The sequence below is a fragment of the Sapajus apella genome, unplaced genomic scaffold (assembly GCF_009761245.1).
Source record: "Sapajus apella isolate SASKATOON/1434 unplaced genomic scaffold, GSC_monkey_1.0 scaffold22, whole genome shotgun sequence".
Taxonomy (NCBI): domain Eukaryota; kingdom Metazoa; phylum Chordata; class Mammalia; order Primates; family Cebidae; genus Sapajus; species Sapajus apella.
The window spans coordinates 8,319,916-8,331,442 of record NW_022436962.1 but is presented as its reverse complement, the minus strand read 5'-3'; positions in this window follow the sequence as shown (position 1 = coordinate 8,331,442).

Here is an 11,527-nt window from a genome sequence, read left to right as displayed (position 1 = left end):
CCCCCTCCCAGTCTTCCTTCCCACGGAGAAAGCTCTCTGACCCCCACGGCTCATGGCATGTTCCCGTAAGTCAGGACTGGCCTTGCCCACCAGGCTAGTTTTACCAGAAATTGAACAAGCAGCACAGGCTGTCACCTATGCAGGGCAATTGGGGTGATTGCCTTCAGAGAATCATAGAATCTCGGTTTGAGGAGCTCCAAGAGATCACGGAATTCTTTTTCCTCATAGCAGTGGTTAATAACCTTTAAAGGGCACACACGCAAAATCACTTTCTGCAGAAGGTCTAGGCTAGGTTCCAAGGTATCTGCGTTTCCAACAGACATACTTACCGTTTTTATGCAGGTGGTCTATGAGCCACATCTTGTGAGATGACATTCCAGTTCTGCTGTTTACCTGCTGTGTGATTTGGGGTACACGACATCCTGTGAATGACTAGGGCCCCTACTGGTGGTTTGTTTTTTTTTTTAACGAAGTCTCATTCTGCCACCAGCCTGGAGTGCAGTGGTGCCATCTCAGCTCACCGCAACCTTCATCTCCTAGGCTCAAGCAATTCTCCTGCCTCAGCCTCCCTAGTAGCTGGGACTACAGGCGTGTGCCACCATGGCCAGCTAATTTTTCTAATTTTAGTAGAGATGGGTTTCACCATGTTGGTCAGGATGGTCTCAATCTCTTGACCTCGTGATCCACCAGCCTTGGCCTCCCAAAGTGGTGGGATTACAGGTGTGAGCCACCGCACCCAGCCCCTACTGTTGGTTCTTACATGTTCTGGGCCCCCTGGTTTCTGGCAGAAGGGAAAGCTCCATGATAATCAGTCCACATCCTGCTCCAAATCCTGTGATTTGGGGCACACATAGATGAGTCTTTTACTTCGTTTGTGAAATAAGTCCCCAAACAATGGTTTGGGGACTTCCGCTCTGGAACAATGGAATAGATATGCTTTTCCCTATACCTCCTGCTCAGTACATCTAAACACCCTGGACATCATACATGACACAAACCTAAGGAGACTCTGAAAGGTGGAAGGTAAAAAGAAAACTGGCAAGAGACCTTGGAACCTGAGGAATAACAAGATTTTCTTCTTGCCTCGTGCATCACATCAGCAAATAGCAAGAAAACATTTGGACAAATCACCCCTCTCCCCATAGAGAAAGCAACAAGGAAAAAAAAAAACATGTAATGAAAATAGCAAAAGAAAATTTTAACAATTTTTAATATCTTTAGAAATGTAAGAAAATATCCTACATCCATGAAACAAAAATATGATTCTATAAAAGAATCATATTTTTAAAATGAAAATATGAAACAAAAGAAAAGATTCAGAGAAAAAGAAAGGGTTCTTGGAATTCAATATATATATGGCAGAAATTTTGAAATTTAAAAACAAGTTGAAAAACAAAGTTGAGGAAGTCTCCCAAGAATCAGAATAAAAACAGATGCAGGAATGAGTGGGGACAGGAGGCAGAGAAGAGTTAAGAAAATCAGACGATTCATTTATGAGTAATAGGAGTTCAGGAAAGAGAGAATAGCAAAATGGGGGAGACATTAGCAAAGAAATAATAATTAATTTATTTTTCCCAGAACTAAAGGGATATGGATTGCCACATTGACAGTTTTTGTATTGACAGATTTTCTAGCATATGAATAAAAAAGACAACAGAAAACATCTTTGAGAAAATTCCAGAAATCAGAGATAAATGAAAGACTCTAAATGCTTCTAGAGATAAAACAAAAAACAACAACAAAGTTTACGTAGAAAGAATGAGGAAAAACACTAGAGGACAATGGAGTGACGCCTTCATAATTCTAAAGCAGGGGTTGGCAGTTGTGGCCTGAGAGCCAAATCCAGACCACAGATTGATTTTCTATGGCCCCTGAGCTAAGGACGGTTTTTCAATTTTTTAAAGAGTTATAACAAGAAAAACATAAACAAGACCAAAGAAGAATATGTTACAGAGATCATGTGTCGTCCCCAAAATCTAAAATATTTGACACCTGTTTTTTTAACAGAAAAACTTTGCCAGCCTGTATTCTAAAGGAAAATTCTTTTCAAATTAAACTATTAAGCAAGTGTAAGAATATGTAAAGCTCATTTCCAAACTCATTCTGTGAGACCAATATTGCCCTGATACCAAAACCAAAGACATCACCAAAAAAGAAAAACACAAACCAGTATCTCATGATTATTAATGCAAACATACTTAACAAAGTACTAGCAAGCCAATGTTCTGCAATATATGTAAGGATTATACACTGCAACCAAATGAGATTTATACCAGGTATGCAAAATTGATTTAACATATTAAAATTAATCAATGTAATACATTATATTAATAGAATCAAAGATGAAAACCATATGATCATCTCAATAGGCAAAGAAAAAGCATTTGATAAATCCAACAGCATTTTATAATTAGAACACTCAACAACCTAGGAATAGAAGGGAAGTTCTTTAATGTGATAAGAGACATCTCTGAAAAACCCACAGCTAATGCCATACTTAATGTCACAAGACTGAGTGTTTTCTCCCTAAGATCAGGAACAAAGCAAGGATATTTGCTCTCATCACTTCTTTTCAACACTATACTAGAGGTTCTTCCAGGTCAACAGGTTAAGAAAAAGAAATTGAAGTAATCTATCTTGGAAAAAAAAGAGATAAAACTATATTTGCAGATGACATAATCTTGTATATAGAAAATCTGAAGAAATACACTAAAAAAACTATTGGAACTAATAAATGAGTTCAGGTGTGTCACAATGCAAGATCAATATACAAAAAATCAATTATATTTTGAAATACTGACAATTTAAAATCTAAAACTTAAGACACCAACAAAATAATCACTTTTATTACCACAGCAAAAGGAAGAAGATGCCTAGGAATAAATTTAGCAAAATAAGTGTAAAATATGTGCACTGAAAACAACAAAACATTTTTGAAAGAAATTAAATACCTAAATAAATGGAAAGACATCTCATGTTCCTGGATTGGAAGACTTAACATTGCCAAGGTGATAATACTCCCCAAACTGACCTACAGATCCAATGCAATCACTGTCAAAATCTCAGATTCATTTTTCATAAATTCACAAGCTGATTCCAAAATTTATATGGAAATAAAAGGGACCTAGGATACCTAAAACAATATTCAAAAAGAACAAAATTAGAGGACTCATACTCCCAATTGAAAACCTACTATAAAGCTACAATAATCAAGACAATGTGGTCCTGGATTAAGGATTGACATATAGATCAAATTAATAAAATTTAGAGTTCAGAAATAAACCTTTACATTTATGTTTAATTAATTTCAAAAAATATTAAGACAATTCAAGGGGGAAAACCATTTTCTTTTCACCAAACAGTCAGAGAAAACTAGATATCCATATCCATATACAGAATAATAAAGTTAAATTTCTATCTCATATCTTAGACAAAAATAACAAATAACTCAACATGGATCACATACCCAAATATAAGAGCCAAAACTATAAATCAGGCTGGGGGCAGTGGCTCATGCCTGTAATCCCAGCACTTTGGGAAGCCAAGGTGGGTGGATCATGTGGGGTCAGGAGTTTGAGACCAGCCTGACCAACATGGTGAAACCCCATCTCTACTAAAAATACTAAAATTAGCCGGGCATGGTGGCACACACCTGTAATCCCAGCTACTCCAGAGGCTGAGGCATGAGAATCACTTGAACCCAGGAGGCAGAGGTTGCAGTGAGCCAAGATCATGCCATTGCACTCCAGCCTGGGTGACAGAGCAAGACTCCGTCTCTAAAAAAATAAATAAAACTATAAATCCTCTAGAAAAAAAATGATAGGAATATATCTTTGTGATCTTTGGTTATGCAATGGCTTCTTAGGTATAACTTCCAGCATGAGCAACAACAACAACAAAACATTAGAAAAATTGGACTTTATCCAATTTAGAAACTTTTGTGAATCAAAGGAGACAATCAAGAAAGTGAAAAGACAATTTATGGAATGAGAAAGTATAATAAATCACATGTATCCAGAATATATAAAGAATTCTTAAAATTCAATGATAAAACACAAGTAACTAAATTCAAAGAATGGCAAAAAAGTTGAATGGACATTTCTCCAAAGAGAATATACAAATGGCCAGTAAATACAGGAAAGGATACTCAGCTTCATTAGGCATCAGGAAAATGCAAATCAAAACAGTAATGAGATACCACTGTATACTCAACAGGATCACTGAAATAGAAAAGATAGAGAATAAAATGTGTTGCTAAAGAGGTAAAGAAATTGGAACCCTCATACTACTGGTAATGTAAAAGGGTGCAACCACTTTGGAAAATAGTTTGGCAGTTCTTCAAAACGCTAAACAGAGAGTTAGAGTATAACCTAGCAATTCTACTTCTAGGTGTATATACCCAAGAGAAATGAAAATACATGTCTACACAAAAACTTGCACATGAATGTTTATAGCAGAATTATTCAAAATAACCAAAAGGTGGAAACAAACTAAATGTCCATCAACTGATGACTGGACAAACAAAATGTGGTATGCCCAAGCACTAGAATATTATTCAGCAATAAAAAAGAATAAATGCTGGCTCATGCTCCAATTTAGATGAATCTTGAAAAAAATATGCTGAGTCAAATAAGTCAATCACAGAAGACCATGTATTGTATAATTCCATTTACATGAAATGCTCAGAATCAGCAAACCCACAGAGTCAGAAGGTAGCTTAGTGACTACCTCAGGTTGGAGCAGTAGGTTGAGGGAAAATAAGTGAGCAAAAATGGTGAAGGACTGCTAATGTGTACATAATTTCTTTTGGGGATGTCAAAAATGTTCTAAAATTAAATTGGGATGGTTGCATAACTGTGTGAAAATACTAAAACCCACTGAATTATACACTTTAAATGGGTGAATTTTATGGTATGCAAAATATATTTCAAAAAAGCTGTGAAAATACATAAAAACATTTTCAGATATGCAAGATTTCAAAAATTAACTTCCCACTTATCTTTTCACAATAAGCTACTTGCAGATGTATTCTGCCAAAAGAAGTGAATAAACCAAGCAGGGGGGAAACATGGAATCCAGAAAACAGGAGTTTTAATACACAAAAGAGGCAAAGAGAATTCCCAGATTAATGGTTAAGAGAAGCTCCCAATGACAGTCGTGTAGCAAACTTAGAGACTTACAAGTAACAGAAGGACAAAATGCACCAGAAGGAAATCCCTGAGTAGAAAAAGAAAAAATAAACAAACAGACTACCTAATGTTTGCACACATTGCAATGAATTTTATTGTTCTTTCAGAAAGTCTGAGAATGACTTTGTGATAGATACCCGGAAAACTGAGACACAAACCAACAATGAGGCAACTATTAAATCCAGGTAAAACATAAAGGAGTTTTATTGTATCTCCTAGATTAGCAGTGAATTGCATTTCCAAGATCATAACATCATAAAATCAATGCTCAAAATCAATGATCATTGATTTTACCCATAAGGTAAGATTACTATATTGAAGGATGGAGAGGAGGAATGGTGTGAACATATTAGGCAGCAGGAAAGTGGGAAAGGATGGTGTGAGGGAACACAATCCTCATCTTTCACACAGGAGCCAAAAAACTAAACCTAAAAAAAAGCAAGAAATAGTAGCATAATTTGCTGTTTACAAATAAAGAGGGAAAAATAGAATAGTTGAAAGCGGTTGGTTCTAGAAAACAGAAATTGAAAAACTGGGTGCAGAGGATTGTAATTTTTAAACTATGGATGTGGCAATATGATTTAATTTTAAAAACAAAACTAAAAACAATATTCATGTATCAGTTAAAAAAAAAAGAAGAAGAAGAAATAGTTTTTAAAATAAGGTAGACAGTGGTACTGCAGCCAGCCTTTCCACAGGACTCCTCAGCAGCAGCACTCCAGCCTGTTTTTCCCTTACTTCAATCTTCATCAGTCTCTCTCCTCAGTAAATTGCCTTAGCCCCCTAACCACCTGCTCCTGTCTGCCTCAGTATGGTATGTTTTGGCTTCTGCACCTGATCCTCTTGCAGTCATCTAGGTCCATTCCCTCTCTCTTGACTCTTCCTTCTGCTTTAGAATCCCAGACATGAGCTTGGGCCAGCTTGATTCGGAATCTGTCAGCCCCAGCCAATTAACCTGCTGCAGTCTGGTTTTCGTGGCTGCTCCACTCTCCTTGTACATACTCGGCATGTACATCAGTGGCGCCCATCATCCCTGCCTCTTTCTGTGCCTAGAGTAGGCTGCATTAAGCATGGCTTCCAGGCGGGTGGGCTGGCAAGATGAGTACAATGTTCTCTCCTGAGAGCTGGATGCTGCATCTGTTAAAGAAGCCACAGACCACTTATAAGCCACAAGGTCACTCCCCAACTCATTCTAAATCCACTAAACTCATGGTTCCTTTTCAAGCTATGGAACCAAGTCTTCCCATTCCTATAGTTACATAACTATATTTTGAGAACAAATGCAGTATATTTGTCTATATAACATTTTATCTTTTGGCTTTTAAAAATATTATTTATGCCAATTTTTAAAGCAGGGGGCAAGGATAAATGCTACAAATGACATACAATGCAGACTCAAGGCGTAAGTTCTCAGGCATAGGCTGGCAGCATAGATATGGTCCTTTCAGACCCTTGCCACTCCATGCAGAGGCATGCTTGGGATGAACGTGGCTTAGAGTGCCACGTGTGTGCTGTGTCATCCAGGAGAGGGACCATGGTGCTCCATTGTCTTGCATATTAATGATGGATGTGGGAAGGGATAGATCTTTAGCTTTGCAATTGGTTACAACCTTGCCAGCACGAGAAATAGGCTGTCCCCCGAGTAAAATCATGTGAGGAGTTTGCAAATCAGCATTGGCTCCAACCTGAGTTCTTGAAGCCATCCTATAGGACCAGTATTTGGCTGGGTTACCTAGGGGAGAGTCTCCAGAGTCATCTCCAGCAGACAATCTGATTTGTCTCTCCTCATCCAGTCTTTAGATATCTGATTTTGTTGATCTTTGTATTATCTTTTCCTCTAAGCTTTGTGTCATTTGGTCTTTATTCAAGCTACTGATTAAAATATTGATGATATTTCAGGGTGACAATTACCAATCCTCTATCACACCAGTCAGTTCTCCATCTTATGTATTATCATCTACGTTATTCTTCTACTTTTCCACAACGTGGCTATGGGAGCCTTTGTCCAATTCCTGCTAAAATCAAGAAACCCCGTATTCGTTAGGTCCTATCTACAAGGCCAGGACATGGCAGGTAGGGGCTGGACTCAGAGGCAGACAGTGAGGAGAGGGTTCAGGAAGCCTCATCAGGAGGAGTTGGAACTTTTAATTGCACCCAGGGGATTCATCAAGGGCTAGAAGAAAGCACAGCAGTCAGGAAACCCCAGATCATTAGCCTATTAGGGTAAATGTGTTTACTAATGTGTTTATCAATCCTCCCCTCTAGGATTAGACAGAAGTCTACACAGCCTTGGCATCTAAAAATAGAGACCACTAGAAGTGGAGAGGGTTCAGAGAACTAAGAAATGAGGGAATCCCACTCACTCCTTTCTCTCCATCAACCCCCTTCACGTGGCACCTGGTTTCCTCACATGTAAGAAGGTGATCTCAGAATTGTGTGCTACATTACTTTCTTGGGAATATCAATTATTTTCAGCACAAAGGAAGAGGATGATACCTAATCCATAGGTATTGAACTTCTCATTCCGAGCTCAACAAGAACAGGATTTGGGGTACTTCAAACCAGATCACAAGGTGACATATCACTCCACTTTGAGTTCAACTCGGGCATCACTCCTCTGAGACCTTTTCTTCCCCTTCCCCTTGTCGCCTGGATACACTGCCATTGTACTTATCACAGTGGATTTGCAGACATTTGTTTACATGTCTCACATCTACTATAATGACAGCAACTTGACTGCGTGCAGGCACTGTGCAGTTCATCTTTGCGTTCCCGAGGCCTGGCATGCACCTGGCATATGCTACTCATGTGCCCAGTGAAGTTGGGGACCTGGGGTAGAGGGGCCTGGATAGGGCTATGGTGGCATCATCCCAATTGTCCCTCCCTCCTCCACCTAACCTAAGTCGGTAAGCTCAGTGCATGACATGTGGCATACAGTAGGTGCGCAACAAATGTTTGTCAAACAAATAAAAGCAAAATATCTGCCTGCCTGTGGGGAAGGTCCAGGGACAACCCTCACAGAAGACTCTGTCTGCATAGCTCACCCCTGCTCTCAACCAACCAAGACCAATGAAAGAGCCCTGCGGCCTACCACTATAGATTTCCCCTGGTGATGACAATAATCAGCATGGGTCAGAAAGGGCTTCCTCCAGTCAAGGAATGAGGAGTTACAGCTCCTCAGCAGCCTCTGGTGTGGAAGACACCCTGCCCTCTTCATCCTCACCAGCCGTTCTGACATTGGCATATATCAGTGGAGCTCCTGCTATGAACCAGGCCCCGAAGATAGCGCAGGTGACAAACGGGTAAAGTTCCTGCCTTCACGAACCTTACATCCTTCCTTAGGGAGGCAGGTGATGTGAACAGAACAGAACACACCAGATGGTGGTGCAGGTGTAATGAGGAAAACAAAGTGGGTAAAGGGATGGAGAGTGCTGGGCAGGGGCTGCCTTATCAAGCGTGGTCAAGGAAGACCTCCGGGGAAGGCAGCTTGACCTGCCCACTCACTCCTGCTCCTCTCTGACCCCAGCTCCCTTGCCGTCACTGCTCCAGTCACACCACTTCCGTGCTGTGTCTCCAACCTGCCACACTTCCTCCCACCTCAGGGTCCTCACTCTTCTTCTTCATACTCCCTGCAGCACGAGGTTTTGCTCAAATGTCACCTCCTCAATGACACCTGCTCTGGCCACCCGATTTAAAGTCGCAACACTTTCCTCCCCATGCTCCGTAGTCTGCTCTATTTTTTCCCCAAACACTGAACACCTCCTAACATAGTATCCAATGCACTGGTTTATCGTGTGCATTGCTCATCGTCCTTCGCCCCTCAGTGGAATGTGGACGTGACTCGTGCAGGAATTCTTACGGCTTTGGTTTACTAATATGTTTCAAGTGCGGGATAATGCCTGCCACAGAGTAGGTGCTCAGTAAGCACTTCAAACATTCACTCATTCACTCGACACTGAAATGTACGCTCTGTACCAGGCGCTGCACTCTAGCAGCAAGAAGATCCCTCACGATGGTGGGAGGGAGGGGAAACGCCATCCCGGCTTCCCTGTGAGCCATGCTGGTCTGGAGCTGATGGGAAAGGGAGGCAGTGTGGTCAGTTTGGGATTCTCTCTAGGCTCTGTTTCCCTGCCACCTTGCCCCTTGCCCTCTTTACTCCAAAGGGTATGGGTTCAGGATCTTTCTTATGTTAGGTACATGAAATGGGACCAGACGGGGTGGGCAGGGCCAGGGACCAGGAGCAGAGTCACAGGAGGTTCGGAGCCAGGGGCTGGGAGCTGGGTGGGGGAGGGGGCCTTCAGGGTGGGTAGAAATGGAGGCACAGGGCCTCCTTCAGAGGCTGAGGGAGGCAAAATCCCTGTCCTTATCCTCTTTCTCCAGAATTCTGCAATGAGCCTTGCAACACCCATTTTCAACTCTACAAGGCTCCTGGTGCTGTCAGTGGCATGTCTGGGAGAGTTAACTGCCTGAATGCCTAATGACAGACATGAGGAGCAGAGAGCATGTGTGTTCGTGTGTGTGTGTGTGTGTGTGTGTGAGAGAGAGAGAGAGAGAGGGAGAGAGAGAGAGAGAGAAGACAGTGCTTTTCTCCCTCTTTGGAGTTATTCGTGACTGCAGGACAGATTTCCATTTTCAGAGCCTCCATCTTGGGGGGACTTATCCACAGCTCCCTGTATGAGCATCACTGTCATTCCTAAGTCTCTGGCGAGGGGACTGACCTCTCAGTTTTCCCAAGCAGGCCTTTCTCAAGGCCTTTCCTCAAGCTTAGTGCTAACACCTGCCATATCCAAGGTGCCCTAACCTGCTGTGACCTACTCCAGGCTGACACAGTCACTTCCTTTAAGGGCCCTCCCTGGTCACTCTGTTGCCAACAAGCGTTCCCTGGGGCGGGTCAGAGTTAAGTCCAGGATGGTGCATTTCTTCCTTGCTTCTTCCACTTCTGAGCTACGAAATTATCCATTGAAGCAAATCAATAATTCATCAGATGATCTACATTTAGCCTAAATTAGATCTCATTGCCTCGGGCTAGACTTTGAAGTCCTGCCTCACCTGACCCCACCACCCAGCCAGCTCTCCAGTAGAGTCCAGCCAGCTCCCTCTCATGCTGGTACCTTCTCTCCACTGCATATTTCCCACACTGTTGCCCCCTGCCCCTACGTCTTAGCCTGAGCCGGTCCCCTGTTCAGAAGCTCATCCTTCCCTCTGTGTGGTGATCCAGCTTGCTCTTCAAGGTCCCATTTCAAATCGAGGCTTCACCATGTACGTCCTTGGGCTTCTGCAGCAGACAGAAGTATTTTGCAATTAGAAGTACACAACTTTGCATTTACTTTCACTCCATTTGTTTTGTGATCCAAAAGACCAAAATATACACCACTATATCAGCTAAGACAGGCCCAAAGTTTAAGGAAACAAAGTTACCTACAGGTGGTGGGTTCAAGGCCTGGCTGGCATGGTGAATTGCTAAATTCCTACAACTATAAGAAAAACCACACCATGGCTAAACTCCCTGGCAACAGGAGCTGGCAGACTGATTTAAAACCCAGACCACTACAACTCTGGTTTGACAAAGGGCCGGCCTTACAAGCCTTCTTTCCTGGTAAGCAATTACAGACCTTAAGCCAGCTTCAGCAGCTTACAAAGGCTGCACACAAACTGTCTTTGTGTCCTATAGCTCACCTTTTGATGTAAAGAGCCAAATTCCACCTCGTTTTAATGCTAACACCCTGCCCCAAACTGAACTTGGGATGTCTGTAACAGATCTGTTTACCCATTGCGCATGTGTTGTCTCCCTTCATGAATATGTATAGCTTTCCCCCCAAACCTGCTGAATATGTATGATACCAGCCCTGTTAGGCATAAAACCCAACTTGTCTTTCTCCTCTTTGAAGAGAGAGCACCTTCAATCCACACTGGAGACTTTCTCTTTCCGGCTTGCAAACCGATAACACTAATAAAGCTCTCCCTTCTACATCTAGCCATCCTGGTGGTCTTTGAGATGACAGTTTTCTCTTTGCAAACTCTGTCTTCCCGCAGAATTGTCAAGTGACACGAGGGCAGGATACTCTAATAGACTCACATTCCCTCACAACACCCAGCACAGCACCTGCCATGAGTTCTTGGGGAATTACTGTAACCTTGTTCCCGCCCCTCTTTGCAGCTCTGTTTCTTTCTCTTCATCCAAATTACCTTTAACCCTCAGCCCTCAATTCCACTTTTCCCTACAGTTCTCAGGGATTAGACAACCCAAGGTACGTGATCAGACTTTGTTTGGATTTTAGAAGATCACGCTGGCTGCAAGCCACTGAAGAGATTAGAGTGAATACAGGCCAACCGGCAGG